At 36.5% G+C, this 23,582-nt stretch overlaps 1 protein-coding gene and 1 long non-coding RNA gene across 3 annotated transcripts in view; one reads left to right on the top strand and one right to left on the bottom strand.

Annotated features, from left to right (window-relative positions):
• LOC138709470 (1-acyl-sn-glycerol-3-phosphate acyltransferase alpha-like) overlaps nt 1–23,582 on the top strand; it is a 133,987-nt gene that overhangs the window by 41,716 nt on the left and 68,689 nt on the right. Inside the window, exon 1 of one of the 2 annotated variants that reach the window (XM_069840256.1) lies at nt 6,402–6,559. The exons of the other annotated variant lie outside the window; for it this stretch is intronic. The gene's annotated coding sequence lies outside the window, so the exon portion shown is untranslated. Of the gene's footprint in view, nt 1–6,401; nt 6,560–23,582 lie in introns of those variants that run through there. 2 annotated transcript variants of the gene reach the window in all.
• LOC138708645 (uncharacterized) lies at nt 15,929–23,117 on the bottom strand. Its single transcript, XR_011334748.1, has 3 exons — nt 21,987–23,117; nt 17,864–17,975; nt 15,929–16,092 (listed from the first exon to the last, which is right to left on the bottom strand). It is a non-coding gene; the product is annotated as an uncharacterized lncRNA (long non-coding RNA).

The following is a 23,582-nucleotide window of genomic DNA, read 5'->3' on the forward strand; positions in this document are numbered from 1 at the left end:
GGTCGATGGCATTTAAGTGTGCTTAAATACGACAGGCTCATTTATGTCAGTATATTTACTGGCATGTAAAAGAACCCCTAGGGGTCAAAATTCCGGCAAACCGGCGACGCTGATATAACTTCGGCAGTTGCAAGCGTCGTTAAGGGGAGGACGATATTTTTTGGTGAGAAATGAGTAAATTTTCAAAAAAATGTTTTTTCTTTAGAATACTCCGTGATGTGTGGAGTGCATTGCACAACATTTTGTGGTTATTTGCGGATGTTGAGACGCCACTTTTAAACTTCTTGCGGTATGGATTTTTAAATCGTACGTCCCCTTTTATTGTTTTTTCAGTAAATTAAATTTTCAATTTTTTTTTCTTTCAAATACTCTTTGATATGTGTGGAATGCATTTGATAACATTTCGTGGGTATTTGTGCCCTTATCGGATGCTGAGACGCCATTTTAAACTTCCTACGCTATGGCTTCTTAAATCACACGTCCCCTTTATCGTTGTTTCCGGTAACTTCATTTTTTCCCTACATAGCCAGACAAAAATGGATATAATTTCTGAACTATTTAAGATACATGCATGAAATTTAGAACACACATTCTTTAGACTATTAGGAAACTTTCCTCTGTAACAGAAGTTTGTTAATTGATTTCATTTGTAAAATGTGTTCGTTTGTTTGCGAAAAAGGAAATCAAAAAAGTGTTATTAAATTTTAATTGTTTATTTTACAAACGTACGGACTAATATCAAAATTCTGTTATAGACAGAATGTAGAGCATGCTTTTGCAAGTACATTGCAAAAAACTGTTTGAATCTATCTTTAAAAATGGTTTAGATATATCGGTTTTAGTAAAATCCTGCATTGGGTATATATTTTTTTTTCAAATCTGGGCCCCCAATTTTTTTTCAAAATATTTATATTTGGTTGAGTTGCTACAGCTATGAACTCTCTACATACAAAAAAAAATTAATATTTTACACCAAATAGGAAAAAGGTTTTTAAAAAGCCATCATCTCCCCTTAAATAAACCATAATTAATTTATTAACTGTCCCAATCAGGAACTGAATCAATGCCCATTCGTTTCACCCACAGACATGCCAACCGTTGAATAATTTCAGGGAAAAATTGTTCCGGGGCCTGGTATCGATCCCGGGACCTCTGGTTGAACGTACCAGCGCTCTCCCAACTGAGCTACCTGGGAACTCCACCCGACACCGTCTCAACTTTTCCCTTTATATCCACACAACTCGCGTGGGCTGACTGTGTATGTTAAAAGAAAACCACAATTCCAAGTCACACAGAGATTGTGTGCACTCGATGTGGGTCTCTGGCGTTTCGTCAGCCCACGCGAGTTGTGTGGATATAAAGGGAAAAGTTGAGACTGTGTCGGGTGGAGTTCCCGGTTAGCTCAGTTGGGAGAGCGCTGGTACGTTTAACCAGAGGTCCCGGGATCGATACCCGGCCCCGGAACAATTTTTCCCTTGAAATTATTCAAATCTGCTTCACAGGGAGCTTTACCTGAAAGACTAGATTTGCATGCCAACCGTTGCTCCACAGCATTGAATTATGTTATTCAGAAGTTCCCTACTTGAAAAATTAGGCTCATCTTGAACCTGTTTCAGTGTGCATTTCAATGTTGCTTTCTCCACGCCTTGCTTTCCCTTTGTCTATATCTCATCGCTGAAGCTGATAACCTTGCCGACAGGCATTCATCCTACACATGCATTCCTTCTCCTTATTAACCTGTCCAAAAGTGGGTTCATCTGGAGCTCCTTCTTTTTTTCTACTTTTTGTTGCATAGCAACACTTCATCCCTGCTACCTGAACGTTTATTTTGCCTCTTTCTGTCATTATTCTAGCTTCATTTTGGTATACTAACAATGGCACAGCTACAGAATTAAAATTTTATTAGTGTCTAAGATAACACAGAGGGTTTGGAATTGAACGGGTTACATCAGCTGCTTGTCTATGCGGATGACGTGAATATGTTAGAAGAAAATCCACAAACGATTAGGGAAAACACGGAAATTTTACTTGAAGCAAGTAAAGCGATCGGTTTGGAAGTAAATCCCAAAAAGACAAAGTATGTGATTATGTCTCGTGAGCAGAATATTGTACGAAATGGAATTATAAAAATTGCAGATTTATCCTTCGAAGAGGTGGAAAAATTCAAATGTCTTGGAGCATCAGTAACAAATATAAATGATACTCGAGAGGAAATTAAAAATAGAATAAATATGGGAATTGCGTGTTATTATTCGGTTGAGAAGCTCTTATCATCCAGTCTGCTGTCCAAAAATCTGAAAGTTAGAATTTATAAAACAGTTATATTACCGGTTCTTGTGTATGGTTGTGAAACTTGGACTCTCACTCTGAGAGAGGAACATAGGTTAAAGGTGTTTGAGAATAAGGTGCTTAGGAACATATTTGGGGCTAAAAGGGATGAAGTTACAGCAGAATGGAGAAAGTTACACAACACAGAACTGCACGCATTGTATTCTTCACCTGACATAATTAGGAACATTAAATCCAGACGTTTGAGATGGGCAGGGCATGTAGCACGTATGGGCGAATCCAGAAATGCATATAGAGTGTTAGTTGGGAGGCCGGCGGAAAAAATACCTTTAGGGAGGCCGAGACGTAGATGGGAAGGTAATATTAAAATGGATTTGAGGGAGGTGGGATATGATGATAGAGAATGGATTAATCTTGCTCAGGATAGGGACCAGTGGCGGGCTTATGTGAGGGCGGCAATGAACCTCCGAGTTCCTTAAAAGCCAGTAAGTAAGTAAGTCTATGAATTATTCCACAGATATTTAGAAAATTGAAATTTCATCGAAATCTATAGCCTATTCCTCTCGTACTATTAAATATAGCATCCAACATGCTTGTAGTACTGGGCTTGTTCCAATTGTTTTCATATGTTGCTATCTCAGCCCTTATTGGTTATTTTCCTCTAAAAGTCTTTGTTTTAGTTTCTTGCTGTTGAGATCTTTAGAATCACATTCTCTTGTTATCTGATTAAAACAAACATTGATTCCAGTACCTTATCTTCGCTATACGTAGTGTAAGATTACTTTTATCATCTGTATATTTAATTTCATTTATTGTATTCCATAGATCTTACATTAGTATTGTAGCCTTGAGATGTGAAACAATCCCTTATCCCTTAGTATTATCTCCACTTCTGCTAACAACGCCATATCATCAGTAAATCTTATAGGGCCGTATTCATAGACATTCTTAGCGCGGGCTTCCGGTGGATGATCAGCGAACTAACGTTTTTCGTATTCATAAACCAGTGTTAGCGATATCATATGATATGAATTCTGTACAAGTAACCAGTCGATAGCCCTGGCTAGTTTAGCACGCTCGTAGCGCGGGCTAGAGAAATGTCTATGAACAGCACCCTTTAACTTTATTCTCCTTTCTCCTACTATCACTCCTCCCATGTTCTGAAAACAGTTCTTCACTAAATCCTCCAACTAGATATTTTTATTTTTATTTTATTTTATTGGGTTATTTTACGACGCTGTATCAACATCTAGGTTATTTAGCGTCTGAATGATATGAAGGTGATAATGCCGGTGAAATGAGTCCGGGGTCCAGCACCGAAAGTTACCCAGCATTTGCTCGTAATGGGTTGAGGGAAAACCCCGGAAAAAACCTCAACCAGGTAACTTGCCCCGACCGGGATTCGAACCCGGGCCACCAGGTTTCACAGACAGACGCGCTGACCGTTAGTAACTAGATGTTGAACAGGATAGGTGATAAAGGGCATCCTTGTCGTACTCCTCTCCCTATTTCACTTCCTTCTGACATTTCTTCTCCTATCCTGACTTTAAAGGCCCATTCACAATGAAAATTAAACATAACCGTAACATAAACACAGAAGTTTGCGCCCAGCCTACCAAATGGGATCATTCACAATGATTCACATAAGCATTGACATAAACATTACCGTAAGACGTTAACATAGAAGTTTGCAAACTCCAAACTTTCATGCTTATGTTTACGTGATTTGCAAACAGAACACAATCGTGGAGCGCTGAAGTATACGACAGAATATGAGGAAATGGCGTCCGTCGGTGTTATGTTTCCATGGTTACCAAGTATGTTTGCTGTTATGTTTATGTTCCCATCGTGAATGATGGTATGGCTTCTTGATTTTACCGTAACGTTAAGTTAACGCTTACGTTATGTTTAATTTTCATTGTGAATGAGCCTTAACTCGTTTCATATAAAGGTTACTGAACAGTCTCCTCTTTTCCCAATCCACGTCAATTTTCTTCAGGATCCACATCAGTTTATTCCAATCCACTCTGTCAAACGCCTTTTCTGGGTCCACAAATACCACATACATTTCTATTAACAAATTTATTTTTGTAGGTTCTTGAAAATTGTCTCACTATTCCAACCTGCATAACAAATTATATTAAAATAACATGTTCCTTTATCGCATGTAACAACTATTTTATTAATATGAACTATTTTTAACAATCCTGTTTAAAATCTTACCTATAAGTTTATGTTCGTCAAAACCCTTCTTATGTTAAAGATCGAAGTGCCTTCTGACATTATGTTTTATATAAATCTCAACTAAACAGTTGAGGCATTGAATTTTACCTTTATTCATAATAAAATAGTCTTGTTCCCATGTTTCTTGAAAATTAAAACGAAACCTACAATAGGGATATCTTATGCGAAGTTTTACCGCTAGATGGCAGGAGCGTTCCATGCGGCGCAACATGTTGTAGGGCAATGTTATGTCATACGCTATTGATTACGTTTTCCCGCTTGTTGGTTTTTGTGCGTGTCAAAATTATATTTACAATTATTTTGTATAACCTAGTATAATTTAATATAATTAAATATTTTCTTACCTCATAATTTAATTTAATTTACAATAAATACTAACGTAAACCTGTACCGGTATATAATAATATTGAGCGATTCCCCGAGATGGGTGGGGAAATCTGCAGTATGCAGAATATAGTTACGAGTAAATTGAATATTCATGAACCTAAACGAGAACTTTGAGAACGAGGTGCACGAATAAAAATATACGAACTATATCGAAGATGAATATTGCCCTCTTTAATCATTAATATTTAAGAACCGTACGCTAAAAACAGGATATGCAGCCACCAATGTGTTTCTTTTTATAGGGAAGAGACTATCGAGATTGAATTCCTTGTATTTTTTTCTGTAGTTGCAGAAAGATCAAATGCAATTTTTAATAGGATGATATAATATGATCGCAATAGTATCACGATTAGTCGTGCGTTTTGTAGGTTAAGGACATGCAGTTTTGAATACTGTGTAGGATGATTTTGAAAATTTGAAGTTAAAAAATGGTTTTAATAATTAGGGTAGAGTACATTAAAAACATTATTCACGAAATGGGTTCCACTACGGATCGATCTAGATAATAAACATCCCAGTTAATCGAGAGTTTACAGCAGGCGTAAAATGCTGGCGTAAACTTCGGAGACTCCTAGAAGTATGAATATAATGTAAGCGAACATAGTTTGCTGTCGAGGTTGCATATAGTTTTTTTTTAAATTTTTATTTTCCCTGTTCCTAAATGAAACTGTAGCCAGCAATAATTCCTTACTTGAAATAGTTATTTTTGTTTCATAGCTTAACTCTTTCAAGGCACAATTTAATTAGTTACATTTTTTTAAGGTTTAAAGCATATATTCAGAATATTTCGGAACTTGAATGAAGACAAAAGGCTTTTCCTGGTTTTTACATATTGGAGCAGAACAAAAATTTGGCATTTTGAGTTTTTTTAAGAGTATTTAATGTACTGATACACTATGTAAATCCTCAATGTTTATATATCGGAAAAACCGGAAAACAAATGCACACTCAAAGCGCATCCCTCAGAGTACACGCACGCTATCTGTTGCTGCTAGTTTAGGGTATCCCTATTTATTCGCCATATTTCACCACTTTACACACCCCTGATTAGAACGCTACCGAGCTCAGCCTCTGCTTGCTGTACGTACACGCTGACAGGTAGAATATTTGTGGAGGGAGAAATCAAGGGGTAATGTATACAGTGCCCGCGCTGAGATACATTGTGCTCATCCCTGATTTAAACGTTTGCTCTCTCATCCCTATTTAGTGTTATACCACCTTATAGGTCAGTGACGTTCCACACATGCAAATAGTGTTCATTATAACCCATAAAACTCTTTCGAGAGTATTCGAAACTGCCATTTATTTATTATTCTTATAGTTACATCTCAAGTTGAGGAGATAGACCTTGGTAAAGCACACATCGGTCATGGTGAAGAGATAGAATGGAGGGTTGCATAAGAAACAAAGTACTTCGCAGACGAACTTCAGAATTTTGAACTTCGTCCCCCTACCAGGAGGGGGGGAGTAACAATAGACACGTCCTTGGCGTGCATTACTCGCTCAGTCGCTCCGCTCGCCGGCCCGGCAGTTGCCAAGAGACAGTGCCGCCGTGAACTAGTCCAGTGTGTCTGAGTGTGCGGGAAATGTGATGCAGTGCTGACGGGTCTTTTTTTACCTCAGAGTACACAAACAAACTGTAAGTATACATTTTTCTGCTACTACAAAGAGCCCAGTTATCTTGCATTCCCAGAACTTATTTCTTCGCCTCAGTTTCATACATTCTGGGGATCCCATTCTGGTTTAATAACAAACAAGAACAAAGCTGTCTGAACACTTGAGTTGATTCACTTGCACTAGTTCGGCGTAAAACATTCAGCTGTAACAACGTAGCTTTTGGAACGACAGTACATTAAACATGTTATAGAAACCAATATAAATAGAATTCGTTCAGCAGAAAAGCGTGTACGCAGAAGAACGGAGATGTACACAGTCAGTCAATTGGAGAGAGAATTAAGTGTCAGTGAGAGTTAATAAACGACCAGACAGTCTGATAATCGGATAGTCAGTCTTGGGGTTTCCATAATTTCGGAAGCTTAAATGTGGACACATTAGTAGCCTAACTGACGTAACGATAGTTCGCGATGTGAATAATAATAATAATAATAATAATAATAATAATAATAATAATTCTTTATTTATACTGGCAGAGTTAAGACCATAGGGCCTTCTCTTACACTCTACCAGGTCACAAAGTATACAAGCAGTCAAAATTTAACAAAAAGTTAAAGAACAGAAAACTAACATATTACAAATAATAATAATAATAATAATAATAATAATAATAATAATAATAATAATAATAATAATAAATTTATAATAATAATAATAATAATAATAATAATAATAATTCTTTATTTATACTGGCAGAGTTAAGGCCATAGGGCCTCTCTTACACTCTACCAGATCACAAAGTATACAAGCAGTTAAAATTTAACAAAAAGTTAAAGAACAGAATACTAACATATTACAAATAATAATATTAATAATAATAATAATAATAATAATAATAATAATAATTCTTTATTTATACTGGCAGAGTTAAGGCCATAGGGCCTTCTCTTACACTCTACCAGGTCACAAAGTATACAAGCAGTTAAAATTTAACAAAAAGTTAAAGAACAGAATACTAACATATTACAAATAATAATAATAATAAATTTATAATAATAATAATAATAATTCTTTATTTATACTGGCAGAGTTAAGGCCATAGGGCCTTCTCTTACACTCTACCAGGTCACAAAGTATACAAGCAGTTAAAATTTAACAAAAAGTTAAAGAACAGAATACTAACATATTACAAATAATAATAATAATAAATTTATAATAATAATAATAATAATTCTTTATTTATACTGGCAGAGTTAAGGCCATAGGGCCTTCTCTTACACTCTACCAGGTCACAAAGTATACAAGCAGTTAAAATTTAACAAAAAGTTAAAGAACAGAATACTAACATATTACAAATAATAATAATAATAATAATAATAATAATAATAATAATAATAATTCTTTATTTATACTGGCAGAGTTAAGGCCATAGGGCCTTCTCTTACACTCTACCAGGTCACAAAGTACACATGCAGTTAAAATTTAACAAAAAGTTAAAGAACAGAATACTAACATATTACAAATAATAATAATAATAATAATAATAATAATAATAATAATAATAATAATAATAATAGCATAATAAAATCGACACTAAACAACATGAAAATAATAAGAAAAGAAAGTAAAATACATTGAATATAGTAAAAGCAATTCATTTAGTGCAAATGGTTAATATGGAAAACGTAAGGTAGAATATAACAAAATGGAATGTAATAAAATAATAATAAAAAGAAAAGAAATACGAATATTAAATAAAATTCACAATAAAAAGGCTATGAGAATAAATTCATCGGCCGATAAAGAGAACAAAAAAGGGGAAAGGAAGGAAAGAAATGATGATGATGATAATAATAATAATAATAATAATAATAATAACAATAATAATAATAATTTTATTGTTATATACTGAATTATTTTATGATTACAATTTTATTATTATTATTATTATTATTAAATAATAATAATAATAATAATAATAATAATAATAATAATAATAATAATAGTAAACTACCCCCCATTGAGGGTAGCCCTTACGGACTCTGTATATCGTCAAAAAATTATATCTATGTAAACACAGGTATTAAATTTTAAAGAAGGGAAACTAAGAAAAGGGTGTGAAAAATTACAATTGCTATTAATGTGGCACCATGTGATTAATTAGGATTTGGCAGGATTTTTTAACACAGTTATCACAATGTCATCCCTCAGAGATGTTGGCAGAGCAAACTGCCGTCGAAATTCTTCGAAAAAAGCTGGTATAGTTCCTCCAGCACCTATGAGCAAGCCGAATACCTCAACGTGAATTAAGGCATATTTCACCTTGAAATAGTTGACTGTAGGCTCATAGATCGACTTCTTCTCAAAGTGGACCTCGGCTGACTGATGACATTCTACTTCAAAACGTATCGTGGGGTCCACAATGATGCCCTGTTTAGTGTCAGCATTGTTCGCTAAAATATCTACTCGTCTCGTTGACCCATTTTCAGCTAGACTACAGGACAAACTTCAACATAAGGACATTTCGTACTCCCAGTAAAATATTGCTATAAAAATATTTTAATAAAAGTACCGGTACCAAAACCTTTGATAACACTGAACAACAAATTTGTACTTTTTGTCTTGCTCCGAAATAAAAATAGGTGAATATTACTAATATGTGTGCCCTAAATCTGAATTTAAAATCCAAATTGCCCCATCACGTACTAATTTCTGGGGAAAATGAATTTAATTTATTTATGAAAAAACTTCTTGTTTTTTTTAATTTTTATTTTTTATTTTTTTTTATTTTTCACTGTTACTGGTAAAATTAAACACACTAGGGATTCAAAATGCCTCATAATACTTTAAAAATGTGTACTGGATACAAAAATGATGTTACATAGTTTAAAACTCAACAACAATCAAAATATTTCGTGCGATAATGAGAAAAATCTCGAAATTTGAACTTACATTTAAAAGAATTTTCTGGATGACTTCTCTTTATAACTAGACCCGGGACTGTCTTTTACAAGGAACCAACAATAGTATGCAAGCATGCTGGATGATGAACTTCCTTCATATCGCCTTTCCATTTCAGATATTTCTTGATGAAATATTTTCCCATGCTCATCGCTTACCGCTCCAATGTCAGGAGAAAAGAAATCAAAATGAGAATGTAAAAAGTGTATTTTAAGAGACATATTACACTCCAGTTTCTCATATGCACTTGACATGATTTCCACAACAAGTTCTATGTAGTTGTCTGCCCTAGAATTTCCAAGGAAATTTGAGCAAACATCTTTGAAAACGCTCCATGCCATTTTTTTCTGTAACGGAAAGCTTTTCCTCAAACAAGGAATCGGCCATAACTTTGTGAATTTGTGGGCCGATGAAAATGCCATCTTTTAATTTTCCTTCACTCAAACGGTAAACTTTTCTTTCAAATACTGAAAACCACACCCTTGTTTGTTCATTGCGTAGACCTCACTTTGAACTGTTACCAAATTTACTGAATTGAAGGGACTAATACCTGTTTATTTATTAGAAGTACAAAATAACATGCCAACAACCATAAGAAACCGTCCACACCTGTGGAGTAACGGTCAGCGCGTCTGGCTGCGAAACCAGGTGGCCCGGGTTCGAATCCCGGTCGGGGCAAGTTACCTGGTTGAGATTTTTTCCGGGGTTTTCCCTCAACCCAACACGAGCAAATGCTGGGTAACTTTCGGTGCTGGACCCCGGACTCATTTCACCGGCATTATCACCTTCATTTCATTCAGACGCTAAATAACCTAGATGTTGATCCAGCGTCGTAAAATAACCCAATAAAATAAAAATAAAAACCATAAGAAACCGAAAATAAGTTATAAACTCATAAAATGCATAAGCTTTTGTTTTGGTTTACAACCTCCCAACTCGCGCCAGAGCAGATGTATGCTGTGAGAGTGCTCATCGAAAAGTGAAATTGTAGTACAGTAGCGTGCAAATTAATCCGAACAACGTAATTACTTATGCAAAAACACTCAAAGGGGATAAAAAAAGAATCTAAGACATACCTCAGTAATCTATATGGCCTCCCTTGTTCCTAATAACAGCTCTGAGACGATTTGGCATGGATTCCACTAATTTCCCACAAATATTCATTTCTTCATCGCGAAACCATACACCAATGAGGGCAGAAATCATCTTCTCCTTTGTAGAACAATCCATTTTTTGCATTCTTCTTTTGCAAATTGACCACAAGTTCTCAATGGGGTTGATGTCGGGTGAGTTGCCTGGCCAGGGGAGTACCTGAATTTTCTTCTTGTTGAAGAATTCTGTAGTTTTTCGAGACGTATGGCATGGTGCCTGGTCTTGTTGGAACACACCTCTGCCATCCGGAAATGATTTTTGCAGCTGGGGTAAGATTCTGGTTTCCAATAAGTGAATATATTTGTCAGAATTCATCATTCCCTTGATAGGTATTAATGCTCCAGGCCTTTCATGTGTAAAACAACCTCAAAACATTACTTTAGGGGGGTATTTGGGTGCTTGTTGGAGATAAGCTGCTGTTATTTTTTCGGATCCTTTCCGTACGTAAGAAACACGGTGGCCGTGGACCTCGAAATGAGACTCATCGGAAAAAAGTACATTCTTCCAGTCATTCACTGTCCAGTGTTGATGTAATTTTGCCCACATTAAGCGTTTTTTGCATGTAACAGGGGTTAGCAGTTGCTTCTTAATAGGCTTACGAGCCCTTCGTCCAGCTTCCAAAAGCCTACGCCGCACTGTTGTGACGTGAATATTCGCCCCATTGGTAGCCATTAACTCGCGAGTTAAGTCGACAGCAGTTAGTCTAAGATTTAATTTACTTTTCCTGACAATTAAACGATCATCTGCAGGTGAAGTATTCCTTTTCCGGCCACAGTTTCCTTTTTTCTGGGGTGTGATGGATCCAGTCTCCCTCTATCGTTTTATGATCGAATTAACAGTAGTCAAACCGATGTGACATTCTGCAGCAATTTGCCTCTGTGTCATAGAAGAATGCTCTGCTAATGTTATAATTCTAGACCGTTTTCGTGGAGTTATATCCATTTGTGAAGACGACAGAATGTACACAGGATTGCAGTATTAAGTCTTCAACACAACTGAAATGCTTATAAGTACAAAACGACAGGCAAAATGTCACATATTATAAAAAAAATAATGACAGGCCTTCAACAATGGAATTACACGTACTACAGATGTCAATTAAAGCGGTATGAGCAGCTGTGAGGCCAATAATGACAGAAAATGTAAAAATATGTCGTGTTCGGATTAATTTGCACGCTACTGTATATATTAAAAACCTTATGTGATACGAAGAAAAGAGATGCATTTTCGGATACAGCGCACCCCAAACCATAAGGGACATATTGTTATAAGTCGGAGCAAAATTCTTGTTGTTCAGTGTAATTACAGTAGAACCCCGATTATCCGTCACCCTATTAACCGATTGGCGGATTATCCGACTGTCTTTCTCTAGCTTATTTTTTTATTGCAGAGAACAAATGAAGTACTGTACGTTATGTTAGTAGGCCTACATATTTGTTCTGCAGAGGGTTATTGATAATTACAAGCTTTTACCCTTACACAGTATGTAATAGGAATGCTTTTGTTACTGGCAACAGGAAGTTACTTGTGGGAGGGGGTGTTTCCCCCCCAACTTCTAAAATAGTTACTACATGCTTTCAAAGAAATTACCCCAAGAATTTTCAACCCATGTACCATTCAGACTTTATCCTTACTATTCGAGTGGTCGTACTGTGTATACTCTATTTTATTTCAAGGAGTGCAGTTCTATGGCTTCTTTGAACACCCACTTACAGATTTATGACTTCCCACACAAACATCTCTGGCAATTCCATCCTGTCCCCTCGTCCCAACATTGCACAGTTGCCACAATCCTGGTGACCCTCGAAATGAGACTGACGGGATTCTTGGAATTCGGAAAAGATGCAGCAACTCTACCTCCACGTGGATTTGACGGGAGCCTGTCAATTCTTCTGAACAAGGGTTGTGATTGGTTACTGACAGAAGAAGACAAGATTTCCGTCACAGTAAGGAAGACATTTATTTATGACAACCAATCAGTAGGGGGCAGTAGAAGGCCTGTCGGCAAAGTCCTTTCTATTAAACTGCACTCCATGAAAAAAAAAAAAAAAAAAAAAAAAAAAAAAAAAAAAAAAAAAAAGATTATACTTCTATGCAAAATGTCTTTCACGGATGTTAAAAGAAAACGTGTTGTGCTAATTAACGAAAAAATAAATAAATAAATACTTGAGAAATTTCAGAAGAAACTGTGGCTCATTTCGCATCAGAATACGAGATTGGCGTTAGAACTGAGCCCTATCCATTTTAAAAAATACAAGAATAAAATTGTACAAAGTACGAGTACGTACATCTACAACAGAGAGTTCTACTTTTCCCATCTTTCTGCAGACAGCCATCATCCTTGGTCCTTAAAACCCGTCGTTGACAACGATACTTAAATCGCTGAAGTTCTGATTCATTATCTAGCATGTTAAACACAACACCACGGAGGAAATTACGAAATTGTAGTTTAATTTAAGAAAATCTTTTATTTACGGATTATCCGATTTTTCGATTAAACGTTCAGTCCACCCCCTTCATTACCACGGATAATAGAGGTTGTCCTGTATTTACTATTTTATTATTAGAATTTCATGCCTGCAACTAGTAAAACAGCGTTGGAAATAATTTACGGAAGTACAGATGCCTCAAACTAAGAAGCTGCCTGGAGAGGGGAAGTAGTAGAGTTAACGGAGGGGGCCCACCTAGGCTCCGATACCCAGGTATAGTCATATTATCTGAAAAGTTGACCTCTTGACAATGTATTCAAGATGTACCCTCCCTATGCAGCCTTCTCAACTGTTATTAGAACTGAGCTGTACCGTTCTAGTCCACAGTGCATAGCAGTAGGCGGACAGTGGTAGGGAAGAAGTGCACTATGCGCCTGCGCGAACGAGACAGCTTGCTAGTTTGAGGCATCGTAATATGTGATTTTCGACATAGGACAATATTTTACTGGCTGTGCAATGTACTGATAAGTACGCAAGTTTGGTAACCCTAGTCAGTCTAGTAAGTCAGTCTCTCAGGGGAAAATATAATAAGCAACATCAGTAAGTTAGTGTAGTAGGTCGTTCGGTCTAGTAGCTACAGCTCTTTAGTCGCTCAGTGTGACTCTTGTCAATGAATGAGACTAGCTGTGTAAGAAAATAATATTTGGTCTAGTAAACCATTCAGCATAATAAGTCATTGAATCTAGCAAGTCAGTGTATCAAGTAAGTCATTCTATCTAGCAAGTCTGCCAGTCCAGTCTACATTTGTTTGTCATAATGTAAATGTTTCTGAGAACAAAAGGCAAAGGTCTGACTTCAAATAAAAATTTGCTAGGATAGACTCTTGTAACTTCAATGTTTAGGTTCACTGTAACCGAAGCGAGGGTTCACTATAAACGGCAATATTAATGTACACTTAGCGGCAAAAAGAATGGGCCGACAGACAATTTCTAAGTTCCCGAGACATAACATTGCGCATGCCCGTCTCGTCAAAGCCATATTTCACTAGGTAACACATAATTAAACCATCTAAATTTGCTGTATTTTGTTTAAGAGTCTAAAATATGTAATAAAATCGAATGGCAGGTTGATTGTAGATACATCGGGGCCCTTGAAGAGTGAAATAATAATAAAATTGATAAATACAAAATCAACCGGAGCGAACATGAATAGGAAAACCACGTATTATGCCGAACTGATAATAATAGTCACAGTAGCGTAAGTCGTTACGGAATTGGTCTACTGAACAAGTTGATAGTAGTAACTCAAGGTTCGAATCTCCCCCAATCTTCTTTTTTTAATTACAAATTTGCCATCACATGTGTCTCGCAAAACTATAATTATGTGGCGATATCTCTTAGAATATGCCCAATCTCTAATAAATAATAAACCTCCCTCTTTCTTTCAAGCAATACTGATATCAGTTAATACAACGTTGTCTCGTCGTTACGCTTGAAGATAGCACAGAAACAATAACTCATTGCCCTGGTTCGCATAGCTTATTCTGCGTATGCTACTCTCCGACAGGACTTCGATTGAAGAAATGCCATTTTCTCCGACGAGTAATTGTCTCCAATAGCAACGATAGTACTGCCCTAGTTTATTCTATGAATGGCCACCGATACGTTGAACGCTTCGTGAGACGAATTATTAACAAGTCGGGTTGTGTGAGGATCGCGTGTTGGGGGTGGATGTCATACGGTGGGGCAGGACTTCTGAAACGCATCCACGGACGGTTTACGGCAGAAGTCTACGAACACATTTTGGCAAATATAATGATCCCTTCCGCCCGAAAACAATATCCAGAAAGAACACTTTTCTTCCAGCAGGATAATCATCCGATACACACCGCCAACCGGATTCAAAGATCGTTTACGAGGAGGCGTGATGTCAATCCAATCGACTGGCCTCCAAATTCACCGGATATGAATCCGATTCAAAATTTGTGGGCTGCAGTCAAAAGGATCCTATGCTCTAATTGGGTAGAACAACCACCCGTTCGGACACCTGAGGAATTGTGTGACAGAGTTCTAGATGCGTGGGAGGATTTGGCCAAGAATTTAGACCTGTTCCATAATCTTGTGGACTCCATGCCGCGCAGAATGAGGGCAGTTGTTGACGCAGGTGGTTTGTGGACGAGATACTAGTCCCCACCACAGGCCTTGTTTTGTTAATATATTAAAAAATTATTTGTTTTTGTTAATTTAATTATTTATTTCTGTTTGATATGCGTCCGATTTTTTAGGATGTGAGACAAGTATTTTTGTTTATACAGGCCAGGTCTCGCCTATTAATAGCCCGCAGGTGATGGGCAATAATATTTTTACAAGGCAGGCGTAACGAAGTTTGTTAACAAATGCCATTTCACATTTAAACAAATTAATTAAGTAAAAGTTAAAATTAAAAAAAAAAAAATAACAATTTTATCGTCCCGGGAGGCGAACTCACAACCTCTGGTACGGATGTCAGACTTCTTACCACTGGGCCACACACTGCTCCTAAGGTTTACTACATTATAGACGGATGACTTTCAATGAAGAGACACCACAGCAATGCCTTGCACTGCGTTACGTTTACACGAGTGAACCGCGCGATAGAACTTCACATTTCTATCGACCAAGAGTCGGCCCATTATTTTTGCCGTTAAGTGTACATATCCGCCAAAATCTCAGAGGTAGAAATAATAATAATAATAATAATAATAATAATAATAATAATAATAATAATAATCTTATAATAATAAAAAGAATGTGGTCAAAGGATTACAAAAGTTAATTTATTGAAAATATGCATTAAAATATGATGTAAGATCAACAATACAGATTTAACAATACATTAACATTTGAATAAGTGACGAATACCGATGATCTTGATCAGCAGTTATGAGCTCCAAGTCAGACACCGATGAACACCGCACGCTGCTAAGAATGCAGGTAGGCCCATTTGTTGTCTGCACATCTGAGTAAACCTTCAAAATCTGAAACATAATTAATTAATAGTACCCTTTTATTTACGACTACTACTTTATATTTCATGTTATATTCCCGTTGTAAATTCTGAAATTAAGACTGGACATAAAAGGCTCAATTCACTGGGGAAGACATATGTCTCATTGTAATTATATTTAGAGCCTAGATTTTCTCATAGATGTACAACATATATTATATTACATCACTAGCCGCACAAAAAAGCTCCGTTTTACACGGTTTGTGTCTTTCGTGCCTAGCCTACAACCTTTTTTAAGTCCAGTCTTCAAATATTTTAAGTTTCCTTTCGTAAAGGTTGAAGATAAAGAGGTCTGTCAGTGGAGTTCCTTAAAAGGTTTTCACTCTGAGTATTAGTCTACTATATTTCTGTCAATTATTCTGACAGCACAAGGAAGTTCTATTTGTTCTTGGAAGTGTGAAACACAGAATGAATAAGCCCAAAGTCACTAATGTCACAGGATCCTGTTCAAAATGTGCTTAATGCAGTTTTTGACGAAGTTGAGTTATATACCAAATCAGGTATTCTGAGACATTACTAAATGTAGTAGGCCTAACTATGGGTACAAATTTTACCATTTTCCCATATAAAAATAAGGCTCTGCTGCAAACTACTTAATGTATGATACTCAGTATCAGAATATATCTAACGCAAAGAGAAAATAATACGAATGCATGTTTTAAGGTCGTTAGAGACGCACCTGTTTTCATTTAGTAATGTAACAGCGTTTGCACACTTCAGCAAGTCTTTCTACAGTGTTATTTTATTAAGGAAAAAATCTGTTTTCCTAACTGAAGCGAACATTGTTTACACATACTTATTTCAATATTGGATTTGTTTTTATTTTCTTTAATTATTTACTTATGTATTTATCCATTTATATACAAAATAAAAGAAGGAAATTTTTAAGAAACTCATTGTTGCATTTTCGACATTACAACAACAATAGCTGCTACCGGTAACAATGAACTGTGGCGGCGTCCTCTAAGTTAAATACATACATCACATTCCTGTTAGAGATTCATTTTTTCACAAAAGTTTAATAATACAAATTCTTATATTATTAAATTATACTATCATATGCGGAAAAATTGGCCCAATCCCCCTCCAAGACGTCCTGATGATGTGGAAGCTCGTCCAGGACATGTCTACTCGACTGCAAAATATGATCGAGATTAGAGGAAGATGGACTAAATATTCAATTCTGGCTTTTGGTTTGGTTTTTTAACGTTTAATAAGGCAGACACCAGTATGATTGTTTTGTTTATGTCACGAAAGATGTTTTTGTTGAGTATAAAATTTGTCTTTCTCTTTGTCCATTTGCAGCCATAATATCATAATAAATAATGATTAAGTGATGACATAAAGCATTCATGAACGTGATGTTAATTAGGCCTACTAAAACAGTCGTAAAAGAGACAGCAGCAATTGTATTTTCTCCATATTTTAAAAACAAAAAAATGAACATCACTCGTTGGTATTCGAACGCACGACCTTACGAATACCAGCCCGCAACCCTACCATTACTCTACAAGTGTAGTGTATACAACACTTTAATTATAACTGTATATAGCAGGCATCGTGGTCCAACAACTTGTAACATCGCCTGTCTCCGAATTCTAGCAAAGATACCCGAAGGGAACTTACATAGGGGTCACTTTTTCTTTCGACAGCTGTACATCTAGCAGAGTTAATATTAGTTGAAATAAATATTTGTGTGTTCTATTAAGTTTTCGTGAAATTAAATAATAATGCATGCTTACGATTGTTAATATTCTGGCGTGAGAGACGCGGTAACTGATAACCTGCTCAGCTGGATCCATGCAGCACAGACGTACAGCTCAGGTGAGTTCAAGCTCCTTGTCCATAGGCTTCCTGCCGAGCGGATGACAGTTCAGTACAGGTATTCGGTAGACACAATGTTATTTTAAGTGTATCATCTTACAATATCATTCACAGTTCAGGAATATCATATGTTATTAATTCATAGAGAAAGTCGTGGTAATTCAAGTGCGGCAAGAAAGATGTACCGCCAACGTTTTTCGCAAAGAATGTTACCTAACGTATACGAACTTTTACAGTAGTCGCTAACATGTTTTCGCGGGATATCAGCCGAGTTAAGATTTTGGAATGCTCCAAGCTTTCGACTGCTATCTCTGCAGCCATCTTCAGGGAAGTGATGTCCGAACAGAAAGTCGAAAGGTAATATAGATGTTAGGCTGTCTCAGGTGAAACGGGATTGGTTGGCGGATCGGCCAATCAGGGGACGGGAATTGTCATTCCTCGTAAGTTCCGCCCCTCCCGGGATTCCTGTGTGAAGTTTGGCGGGCGGCGAGCCCTGTTCCGCCGGTTGGAATCGGTTGCCGTCCTCGGTCCGTGATCTTCATGACCTTGATTGTAAGAGGGCCTAAGTTGGTCCAAGGCCGGTGTCCATGCCTGACTGAGCTGGAGTCCACTGTCTCTGTTAAAGTTGTTTCTCTCCAGCTTGATCACCTGAGACAGCCTAACATCTATATTACCTTTCGACTTTCTGTTCGGACATCACTTCCCAGAAGATGGCTGCAGAGATAGCAGTCGAAAGCTTGGAGCATTCCAAAATCTTAACTCGGCTGATATCCCGCGAAAACATATTAGCGAACCAACGCCGAGAAAGCCTCAAATCATACATTTTACAGTAGTTTCTCAACGATTATTATAAACTGGGAGTCTCTTACCCCGTTTCGAAAACCTCACAACCAGAAATTTATTTAAAAATGATACTGCTTTACGGAAGCGGGAGATATTAAGATTTTGCATTAGAAAAAAAAGTTCGTGTGATTTTGTGCAGTAAAATATTATGGTTTATTTTTAGAGGTACAATAAAAATGGAGCAATATTGTTAAATAAAATGTGAATTTAGCTTAATGTTCTATTAATTAGATTGAAAGTTTGTATTTGCTTCTCGTTTTATCTAGACAACAGTTGTCCTGGTCCGCCTCTGCATTAGAGCAGAGAATCATTCTGATTTGTACCGGATGTCTGTACCGCTTGAGGCATACTGAGTACTTGTAAACCCCTCCTCCAAATCCAGTAACATTACCAAACGTCTAATACTGTGAACTTTAATAAATAATTAGTTAAATATTTCAATTAAAAAAAATTTGTGGGGACATTTTTTTTTCCTTATGACATGAATAATTATCAGTTAGAATAATGGCTCTTACCCCTTAAAACCTGTAGTGTTTATAATATTCAGAATATTCAATGATGCTAGAAACTACAAGGCTACCGTGAAAATTGGCACAACATATTATTATGAACTTCTTGCACCATTCGAACTAAAGTATATCACTCTCAAGTGAATCGGGCTTCAACAAATGTTATTTCTCTCAAAATGGTAAATTTTATTTACTTTCACACTCCTAGTCTATATCTTTTGGGCTAACACGTCCTTTGAATTGTAGAAAGAGAACGAAAATGTATAATAATAATAATAATAATAATAATAATAATAATAATAATAATAATAATAATAAATAATAATAATAATAATAAAAATAATAATTACTTACTTACAAATGGCTTTTATGGAACCCGAAGGTTCATTGCCGCCCTCACATAAGTCCGCTATCGGTCCCTATCCTGTGCAAGATTAATCCAGTCTCTATCATCGTACCCCACCTCCCTCAAATCCATTTTAATATTATCCTCCCATCTACGTCTCGGCCTCCGTAAAAGTCTTTTTCCCTACGGTCTCCCAACTAACACTCTATATGCATTTCTGGATTCGCCCATACGTGCTACATGCCCTGCCCATCTCAAACGTCTGGATTTAATGTTCTTAATTATGTCAGGTGAAGAATACAATGCGTGCAGTTCTGTGTTGTGTAACTTTCTCCATTCTCCTGTAACTTCATCCCGCTTAGCCCCAAATATTTTCCTAAGCACCTTATTCTCAAACACCCTTAACCTATGTTCCTCTCTCAGAGTGAGAGTTCAAGTTTCACAACCATGAAGAACAACCGGTAATATAACTGTTTTATAAATTCTAACTTTCAGATTTTTTGACAGCAGACTAGATGACAAAAGCTTCTCAACCGAATAATAACAGGCATTTCCCAGATTTATTCTGCGTTTAATTTCCTCCCGAGTGTCATTTATATTTGTTACTGTTGCTCCAAGATATTTGAATTTTTTCACCTCTTCGAAGGATAAATCTCCAATTTTTATAATTCCATTTCGTACAATATTCTGGTCACGAGACATAATCATAATAATAATAATAATAATAATAATAATTATTATTATTATTATTATTATTATTATTATTATTATTATTATTAATATACTAGTATAAATATAACGATTTAATTACTATATTATCAGTGGCCGAATTGGGTCGGTATCAGCCGGTATGGCATAGCGGAAGTAAAATAAGATACCAAAAAGCATACCGGTAGTAAATATTTAAAATTGACTGCTATTTAGTGAAGCTGATCACACAATCAATTATGCTAACAAATAGTGTCGTCATACTCTGTACCCTCTCATAGACATGGGTACAGTAGTACAACGCGTGATGTATGTATTTAGTTCACGCCTAGGAGCAATGCCTTATTTAAGAAATTCCCAAACTAGTTGTATCACAAGACATGTCTGTGCATACCGGCAGTAATTTTTTCCAATTCGGCCACTAGAAATAATTTAATCGCAGGGTAAACCAAAATCATCTGTAAACTACTCAACTGTATACCAATATACAGGGTGGAAGTGAAATAACGTTGAAGATTGAAAGGGACGGTACGGTACACGTAAATGAATAGAAAACTTACAGAGGTGTGAAAATTATTAGAATAATCTTAATTTTAAAGGATTTTTAATAGTTCCTTCACAAATATTCATTGAATTGATGAATATTGGTTTATAATATTACTATACTGATGTAGGATATATTTACTACTAACAATGCCGGAAAGCATTGTTGTACATTGGTATTTTTCTTATTACCAATTGTTATGGGAATTCAGAAATTATTATATTATGTTGGCGGGATTGGAAACATCAAAAATTAATTAAGAAATGCTTTAAACAAATTGTTCTTTGCGTTTACATTGTTGTGAAGGTTCAAATGAACGTATACATCTGTTTTGTGCATATAATTTTTTATGTTTCCAATTCCGCCAACATAATATAATAATTTCTGAATTCCCATAACAATTGTAAAATAAGAAAAATACCAATGTACAACAATGCTTTCCGGCATTGTTAGTAGTAAATATATCCTACACGAGTATAGTAATATATACCAATATTCATCAATTCAATGAATATTTGTGAAGGAACTATTAAAAAACCTTTAAAATTAAGATTATTCTAACAATTTTCACACATCTGTAAATTACGTTTTGTGATGAAATGCACGGTTAATAAGAAAATTAAGTTTGAAGTTTCAACAGTCCGGCAACATCGTCGCTAACAGACTCTACTCGTGACACAGATGTAAGAGGTCAATGAACTTGGTGTGTTGGTAGGTGAGGTGCTCTCTGCCAAGTCGTTGTCACTTGCTCGCATCGTGCAATTGGTAGAATTTAGAGGTTTTTAAAATTAAATTTACACGAAAACCGTGCACGTTATTGAAACACGCCAGGTGGATAAATTGTTGTTTATTAAGTTCCCTATCAATATGGACAAAAATCATGATCCTACGTTCAATAGTTACCGAATAAGAGATTGCTAGACATTCGAGAGGGGAAAAAACTTTTTTTGAAAAAAAAAAAAAAACTTTTAAATTTCTACCAATATGGTTTTTTGTTACATACAACATGAGTTATTCGCTCTGGAAAACTGCAAGGTTATTTCACTTCCACCCTGTATAAAATATATGTTGAATATTAATTCTCCCCCTACCTTGAAACTTTCTCCGTTCGCAAGGCAACTTGACTGGACATCTCAGATAATCTCTTCATATTTGAGGGTCGAATTCATCAACCTATTAATCTCTTCTTCCAGCATATTCTCAATACTGCACCAATGTCTTTAAGTTCTTATATATTCCCACATATGGCGTATCAATTTTTTTCTAGGGTATCATGTAACTGATCTTGATATCATTCATCTCATAACTTTTGCAACTCTGCACAATTCTCAAGAAGCTCTTCTGTATTCAATTCATATTAGTGTCGCTCCACACTTGTGACGCTGTTCCCAATCTTCTGAGAATAATAACATAACTGTGCAAATCCCAATGTGTTCATCTGCAATCCGTTCACATGTATCGTATCACACATCTCGTGCTAATGGTCCTCCCAAATACTTCCCAATGCCATCGTGCCATTCTACATCCCGTACATTACGCAAGTGATACCAGTCCCATTCTTCAGATACTTTCCCGTTACTGCATCACTCTTACTGTACGCCTTCATTTCTAGTTCATAGTAGTCCTCTATAACACAAGTGATTCCAGTACAGTACAATTCATCCCAGCGCAATTTTATTACAGTACTAATTTACCGTCCTCCACCATATTCCGTTCATAGTAGCGTCGTATAAAACACGTGATGCTGATTGTCTTCTTTCCAGCACAATTTATTACAACACCAATTTTACTGTCATTCTCTACGTGCCGCTAATAATAGCGCTGTATAACACGACTGATTGTGATTACATTCTTCCAGCACAATAATTACAACACCATTTTTACTGTTCTGCACTAGATTACGTCCGTAGTAGTGACGTTCAACACGAATGGTTCTGGTTGCTTTCTTCTAAGAACAATTGTTTCCGAACAATTTATATTGCCATACATTATGACCCGTTCAACAAGAATGGCTTTGGTTGATTTTTTCCCAGCACAGTTTCTTATAAAGTATTATTACTTTCCTCCTCTACCTCAAATTCATGGGACTGCCGTGCACACGAATGGTTCTGATTGCTTTCTTGCCAGCACAAATTATTACAATACGTAATACCGATCTCCTCTATGCCCCATTCATAGTAGCGCGGTGCAACTAGAGGTGTTCTGGTTGCTTCCCAGCACTATTTATACAGACCTCCTCTACGTTCATGTAGTGCGGTGCAACACGAGGTGTTCTGGTTGCTTCCCAGCACTATTTATACTGCCCTCCTCTATGTGCATGTAGTACGGTGCAACACGAGGTGTTCTGGTTGCTTCCCAGCACTATTTATACTGCCCTCCTCTATGTGCATGTAGTGCGGTGCAACACGAGGTGTTCTGGTTGCTTCCCAGCACTATTTATACTGCCCTCCTCTACGTTCATGTAGGCGGTGCAACACGAGGTGTTCTGGTTGCTTCCCAGCACTATTTATACTGCCCTCCTCTATGTGCATGTAGTACGGTGCAACACGAGGTGTTCTGGTTGCTTCCCAGCACTATTTATACTGCCCTCCTCTATGTTCATGTAGTGCGGTGCAACACGAGGTGTTCTGGTTGCTTCCCAGCACTATTTATACTGCCCTCCTCTACGTTCATGTAGGCGGTGCAAC

The sequence above is a fragment of the Periplaneta americana genome, chromosome 11, assembly GCF_040183065.1.
Source record: "Periplaneta americana isolate PAMFEO1 chromosome 11, P.americana_PAMFEO1_priV1, whole genome shotgun sequence".
Taxonomy (NCBI): domain Eukaryota; kingdom Metazoa; phylum Arthropoda; class Insecta; order Blattodea; family Blattidae; genus Periplaneta; species Periplaneta americana.